Consider the following 7,478-nt stretch of genomic DNA (forward strand, 5'->3'; position numbering starts at 1 on the left):
AAACGACATGAATAATTGAAATAGACAGATAGTTTGAAACTTATTTTCATATCTTCTCTTTTTAAACAAAACTGCAAATAAGAAAATCAGTTACCCAGTTTAGGTTCAGCGATTTCCCATGTTCCCTGATATGATTGGAGAATTATGATGAGTGAACTAGAACAAGAACCATATATAACCCCAAGATAACCTAGGAATTATGCATTTATTGACCTGTTGAGTTGGTCGAGGCTGGCTATAAGCCCTTAATAATCAACATTCATATTAATCAAAAGAGATGGAGAGGCCCAGGAATTTTGCTAGGCTAAGTTACTGGACTAAGTTGTTAGGGAGTGAAGACCCCCGTAGTATTTCTTGTCACAGTATCTTCCACACTGCATTTTACCTTCATAATTATTATCTCGTATTTAATGGCAAACTCTTAAGAGAAAGGACACATCTGTATCTTCGTTACCGAACCTGAAGTGAGTTCACTCACCGCTGCACAGCAAGCCAATCTCTGACACCGGGTGTGGTGGAAGAAAGTAGGAATTTTATTTTTGCACAGCACTGAGCAAGGAGAGAGGGCAGCTAATGCTCAAATCTCAAACTCCCCGAAAAGCTGAAAGGAAGGGTTCTTATTTGGGGTTTTAGGTAGGGGAGGGGGAGCATATGGCCTTGCTGGTCGGAGCTTTCCCACCAGCCTGTCTTTGGCCTTGAGACACTTGCAGAGAGGAGGCAGCTCATGACCCTGCTGGTCAGCAGCTTTCCCACCAGCCCGTATCTCTTTGCGGGAGGAGATAGTCCAGGTGCTTGTCCTTGATGGTGTCTCTCTCCATGGAGGATAGTGGATTCTGGAGCCAGGAAGCCAGAGAGTAAGCAGGGAATGAGTGTTTTGGTTTTAACCCCATATATGCTGGGTTTAATGTGGGGAAACTGATATCAGGGTCGGTATCAACTCCCCCCTATTTTATGTCCATCCGTCAATCTTTAGGGATTTGGGGTGGCGACCCATCTAGCTACTTCCTGCTGAAATGGGGTGTAGGTTGTTTTATCTCATTGAACCAGTCTTTTAATAAGGCAGTGATGCTGGTGGGCTCCTGAAGGTAGGCCTGTATCATGTAAGTAAGTAACAAGGTATTTAATAAGAAGATTTTCTAGAGAAACTTAAAGAGAAAAACAAGGTTAATGATTGGAGCAAATTATAAACAAGTTTCTGAGCCCAGGGGGCAGCCAATCAAGATTCCTAGAAGTCAGAGTCAAAGCATCTTTTGCAGTTTGAAATGTCTCTGATGGTGTCATGCAGCAATCAGGTGGCTTTTTGAGTGGCTTACACAGCAGTAGACGTGAATCTCTCTTAAGTTTATATTGGGTCTTCCAGCTTCAGTTTGTAAGGCTTTAGGAAAAAGGGCAGATTTAGTTTTCAATGACTCTAAATGAAAATAATGGGGAAAAAAAGACCCTGAAAATGTTAGCTTGGAGGTTTTTGGCCAGGTAGTTCAGGAGATGAAGAATTTAAGATCCAGTCTAGTTAACAGAAGTAAAACAAAAATTTCAAAAGGACAATTGAAAAAACTAAAATCTAATATCTATAAACATGAATTATAGTTTCTATTGAAACATAATCTTGCTCCCTAAAATCACCCTCAATTTCACTAGACATAGCAAAATTAAGACTAACTGGTTTGCACAATGTCTAGTTTTAATAAATTTGGAATAATTATTTACATAAGTACAGCAAGAATAGTAGTTGATCATATAGGCTCTTTTTAATCTGCTTTGCTGGAACCTTATAAGAAATCTCAGGTTGATCTTTAAAGGCCTCTCAAGGAAAGCCAAGCAAAGGACCTGTTATCACATTCTGCCTGCAGTACCTGCAGATTTGGGTGAATCCCTCTCTTCATGAGGTTCCCCGAAATATTGAGGTTCCTTGTACCTGCCAAAAGGAGCGACATTCTTTACTCAACCTTACCAGGTTACAGAACCCATAAGCACAGTACCAGGCCAATATTTCCAAGTGGCTTTATTCCAGAATGTCAACCTTCATTCTTCAAAAGCTGTCTTGTTATATTTAAGCCCATATGTTTTTTCAAATATGATGTTCCAGTCAAAGCCTTGGTAATATAACCAGTGTTTCCAATTGTGTCCTGTTAAAAGAAGAAGAGATTCCTATTGCACTTATGCAAACAACTATATTGCCATAAGAATAAGAATACTTATCAGAAGTTTTTGCATTTTGGGGGACTCAGATAGGGAGGAAAAGACAAATGTTTCAATTTTGTTTATAAATTGCTGCAAGTCATAGTTCTTTAAGAGAATAGAGAAAAAGGTTTCTTAACTCTGAAAAAAAGCAAAACATTAAAAATAATAATATCTCAATTAAAAAGTCATAAAAGTTATAATCATCCCTATCAGTTTATTCTGTCCTGTGTAATTGGTTCTTGATCTTAATTTTCTGTCAGCAGTTTGTGAGGTCATCAGTTTCTCTGTTGGAGTTCTGTAATTTTCACCCAGTTTAGTTTTACAATCTGAATGTTTATTAGAAACCTGTATTCTAGAATGTCAGAGTCCTTTCCATGAATTTCTCTGAAGATGAAACTTATTTGCAAAAACATCAAAGTAAAACAGTCACTGTTTATAAATAACAAAAGATTAAAAAATGGTAGTTGACAAAGGCGTTTGACCATGTCTGTGATATATAACATTTTGAGACAATAACCAGGATTATAGCTGACAATCAGAACAGATCAGATAATTTGGAAAATACTTATATCAATAACACTCATTTACACAATATCATTTAAGAAAGTTTATCATTACTTATTTGACAATGCTTCTCATGTAATTTAACATACAAAATAAGCCTTATTAGTTTAGCATTCTTTTCTTATAGGAAGAGAGCAAACTTCTCCGAGAAGTCCCAGGGACCCCCTGAAAATCCGCAGAGAAAACTTCCCTCCTCTTCCAGGTCAAAAGAAAGCTTTTATTCAAGACTTGAATATTTGTGTGTGAGGAGAAGCTTGTCACAAATATTAAAGGCTTTAAAACATTTGTTCAGATAGGAAACAAAGTTCACTGTAAAACCATGTTCGGGTATCTATTCAAAGTGACAACAGAAACAGTCAAGGGGAAACAGAGTTAAAATAGGAAAAAATAGCCTTTTTATAATCTTTTTATCAAAAGCAGATTTAAAATTTAGGAAAATTAACCTTTTAAGAAAGAGGAAACCAAGTTTTAATTTTGTACCAGTTTACATTTGACATACTAGTCGATTTACTTAATTGGATTTACTTTAATCCTGGACAACTTGACCATACATAAATCCCTTTAGGGCTTTACTTTTACAAACCTTTGGTTACTTTTTTACATTCAGAATTTGTCTCAGCACTTTAAGACAAATTTATCTTTCTCAACTCAAGAAACAAAAATATTTCCATTCTTTATATATTTTTACTGAAACCATATATTTTACTTTCCTTGTATACAGACCTTTTAGAAATATATGTTTTCTCACAGAAAATTTCTCAGCATACATATAACATGTTTATCAATAAACCTAAGCACTTTTTAGTCTCTTTGATATAAGAAACCAAAGGCAGACAAATAAATGCTTAGCAGTTAACCTTTAATATTTTATCTTATGTGGAAATGACCTAGATACCCAATAAACTGTTATTATTTAATTTAGCTTAGTAAAACTATAAAATTTAAGTTTCCAAAAAGATTTTGGAAGCTGTTTTTTAAGTATTCAGACTATAAAACATAATTATTGTACTTAAAACTCTTACCCAGTTTTAACAATTACTCTTAAAAACTTCATGTGACATTACAGCAGTTAAGTATTATCCTCAGTTGTTTTAAGTACATATATCATAGTATAATTATTATACATATAATTATATATATATATTTAGTTTACCTGTTCTTAACAATTATATTTATATCGTCTACAAAAACTCCATGAGGGGCTGGCCCCGTGGCCGAGTGGTTAAGTTCGTGCGCTCCGCTGCAGGAGGCCCAGTGTTTCGTTGGTTCGAATCCTGGGCATGGACATGGCACTGCTCATCAGACCACGCTGAGGCAGCGTCCCACATGCCACAACTAGAAGGACCCACAACGAAGAATATACAACTATGTACCGGGGGGCTTTGGGGAGAAAAAGGAAAAAGAATAAGAAAATCTTAAAAAAAAAAAACTCCATGAGACATTAAACAAAATTAGCTATTATACTGAGTTATGAGTTTTGCTGATAAATTTTGGAGCAGAAATGACATGAGCTCATTTGACCAGTAAACCCAGGCTGTGTGTCTGCATTATAGCCAATGCTGATAACTTTGAGGACATGTTCACTTTAAATGAAACCAGCAAACTTAAACAGGCTTTCATTCATCAAAGATCATTTTATATCATGTTAAATAACTTTGTCTCTTAGAAGTTTTTGCATATTCATTAAAGACTGCTTTCCATTATGAAAGATTTTGAATCCTGTTCTGAAACAGGTTTTCAGAATGGTCATTACACTCCAAATTATCTCAAAAGTTTACTTACTTTTACTTCTTCAATTTTAGATCAGGAATTTTTGGGGAATGAATTTGAGGTGAAGTTCAGTTTGCTGGGAAGCTCAGCAAGAGAGGAGACAAAAGCAGCAGATTTGGGTTCGGCTGCTGGCATGTTTAATTATTTAATTATTTTCTCTTTAAGAGGCAGTAAAATATTTGTAATTTTATTTAGAAGCCTCAAAAGATTAAAACAGGCTCCCCGTTGTTGCAGCTGGCTTTTCCAATTGCATGCACCAGTTTGCGTGAAGTGAAATTGGCCTGTTTAAGTATATCAATTTTTACGAAACTTTATCTTAGTTTTACTAACACTTATACTTTTAATTGTAACTTACATTAGCATTCTATTAACAAGTTTTGGTATTACAATATTGTTCAGTGAAAGCATTCCCAGTTAGACATAACATTTATTCCCAAAGAAAACACCCAGGCAAAGTTGACATAACCTCTTCATATAATATTAGCTTAAACATTTTAATCTGTATAGTCTTATTAATCTTAGTAGCCTAAATGTTGCCCCAAATAATTGTTGGTCTGGTTTCTCACTCTGATTTTTGCCTCCTGACCTTTTAAATTTTTCAAACTGGGGTAAATAGAACAGATGTGTCTGATGTCCTTTAATGTTGGGGAGCCAATAGGGGGGGTCCCTTTAGCCCATCCAACCTTGGGCAGCGTTTTATTAAAACCTTTGTTTTAACTTCATTTAATATCTGTTCTGTTTATCCCATTGGGACCAGTCCTGTGACTCTTCCCTTTCTGATTTCTCTTTGTTAACTTAACATTTTCATTAGCATCTGTAAGTCTACGAGAAGCTGAGACCCCAAGTTTGATTAAGTTCTTTTTTTTTTTTTTTTTTAAAGATTTTATTTTTTCCTTTTTCTCCCCAAAGCCCCCCGGTGCATAGTTGTGTATTCTTCGTTGTGGGTTCTTCTAGTTGTGGCATGTGGGACGCTGCCTCAGCGTGGTCTGATGAGCAGTGCCATGTCCGCGCCCAGGATTCAAACTAACGAAACACTGGGCCGCCTGCAGCGGAGCGCGCGAACTTAACCACTCGGCCACGGGGCCAGCCCCTGATTAAGTTCTTAAGACTAGTCATTATAGTTTCCTCTTAATTTGTTCTTTTCATAGGTACCAATAAAACAGTTGTTTATCATAAGAGCTCTCTAAAAAGTTTCCCAACTTAAGGATCCATCATTTGGCCATTTTTTTTTCTCTCCAGAGTCTAAAGAATATTGTGGCCACGTGGTGTTACAAAAGAAAATCATCCCTCTTTAGACATTGGCTTATAGCTATAGGTCGACCATCAGCCAAAGTTTTTCCCAAGGGGCTCTTAGGTGGACTAAATGCAGCACCTCCCATGTTAACACTTTTAAAAGGACAGACAAACAGACAACAACAAATACCAAACAAGCAAGCATTCCCAAAAACCCTTGGCCACAAACAGAAGCCAAAACAAAGACCAAAACCAAAAACCAAAGTGCTTCCAGTCCCAGCTTAGTCCGTGTCCTGCACTCGGTGGGCGCCCAACAATGAAGATGCGCCATGCAGATCTTCCCAGATGAGCAAGGACAAGGGACCTCGGCTGTGCACACCTGGGGGACTTACCAAAATTTGGCCGGGGCGTTGGGCGACTTCAAAACAAATGGAGCCCAGAGGGCTGCCAAGGTACCCATTATTTCCGGCAGGTTCTGTTGGAAAAGGTTAACACAAAGACAAAAACAAAAACTACCAGCTACTTACAAGAGACGTCTTCCTGAGTCCTAAACCTAGTTTCTTCCACCACCAAAGCAAAAGCATCGTGGGCCAACATCGTCTGGTTAGCAGCCAGTCGCTTGGGGCTGTCCCTGAGACAAGGGGCTCAGGCAGCTGCAGGACAGCTTCCAAGAGAGGCCTTTAGCCAGAGGCCGGTGTGCCCCAGGCGAGACGTCCACCTGGGACATTGTCCCATCTGGGTCACCAAATTGTTACCAAAACTGAAGTGAGTTCGCTCACTCGTTGCACAGCAAGCCAATCTATGACTCTGGGTGTGGTGGAAGAAAGTAGGAATTTTATTTTTGCACAGCGCTGAGCAAGGAGAGAGGGTAGCTAATGCTCAAATCCCAAACTCCCCAAAAACCTAAAAGGAAGGGTTTTTATTTGGGGTTTTAGGTAGGGGAGGGGGAGCATATGGCCTTGCTGGTTGGAGCTTTCCCACCAGCCTGTCTTTGGCCTTGAGACACTTGCAGAGAGGAGGGAGCCTGTGACCTTGCTGGTCAGCAGCTTTCCCACCAGCCTGTATCTCTTTGCGGGAGGAGATAGTCCAGGTGCTTGTCCTTGATGGTGTCTGTCTCCATGGAGGATAGTGGATTCTGGAGCCAGGAAGCCAGAGAGTAAGCAGGGAATGAGTGTTTTGGTTTTAACCCCATATATGCTGGGTTTAATGTGGGGAAACTGATATCAGGGTCAGTATCATCCTCTGACTATTATATTTCTGTTTCCCTCCATATGCCTAGTATGGCTACATTGGCAGTATACTGTATTTGTTAAATGAATGAATCAATGAATAGCAAATGCCTTGTTGATGTTCTTCCACCTGTTAAAACATATCTCAAAACTTCAGTTTCTGCTGCATCTGATCCTGTACTCCCTCCAGCCAGGTTGGGGGGGAATCCCACCCTCACACATTGGGGGAGACCATGGCAACTTCCCTTCATACTTTCAATTCCTTTCCCTCAGCCCCTATGTTCTCATCCAATAAAAATGACTCTATCTCTCTGGGGAACTGCTGCCAGATAAAGTAGGCTACCAGCTCCCTGAGGACAGGAACTGTCTCTTAACTCCCCTTGAATCCCTATTGACTGACTAGGACCCTGGAGCCCCTGGCCTTTGTAAATGTCACTTCCTTTTCTCCCGTCCCCTCCAGCTCCAAGATTCAACCAGAACGTTAGATTAAACTTATTTGTA

At 38.9% G+C, this 7,478-nt stretch overlaps 1 long non-coding RNA gene across 2 annotated transcripts; it reads right to left on the bottom strand.

The window, feature by feature from the left end:
• Positions 1-515: 515 nt before the first annotated feature.
• On the bottom strand, positions 516-6,735 carry LOC139085063 (uncharacterized). Of its 2 annotated transcripts, XR_011543068.1 has the most exons (4): positions 6,276-6,645; positions 3,899-4,125; positions 1,854-2,126; positions 516-1,375 (listed from the first exon to the last, which is right to left on the bottom strand). It is a non-coding gene; the product is annotated as an uncharacterized lncRNA (long non-coding RNA). The 2 variants fall into 2 exon arrangements; XR_011543067.1 differs by lacking the exon at positions 3,899-4,125 and having other exon boundaries at positions 6,276-6,735.
• Between the last annotated feature and the right edge of the window lie 743 nt (positions 6,736-7,478).

Source organism: Equus przewalskii, chromosome 8 (genome assembly GCF_037783145.1).
Source record: "Equus przewalskii isolate Varuska chromosome 8, EquPr2, whole genome shotgun sequence".
Lineage (NCBI taxonomy): Eukaryota > Metazoa > Chordata > Mammalia > Perissodactyla > Equidae > Equus > Equus przewalskii.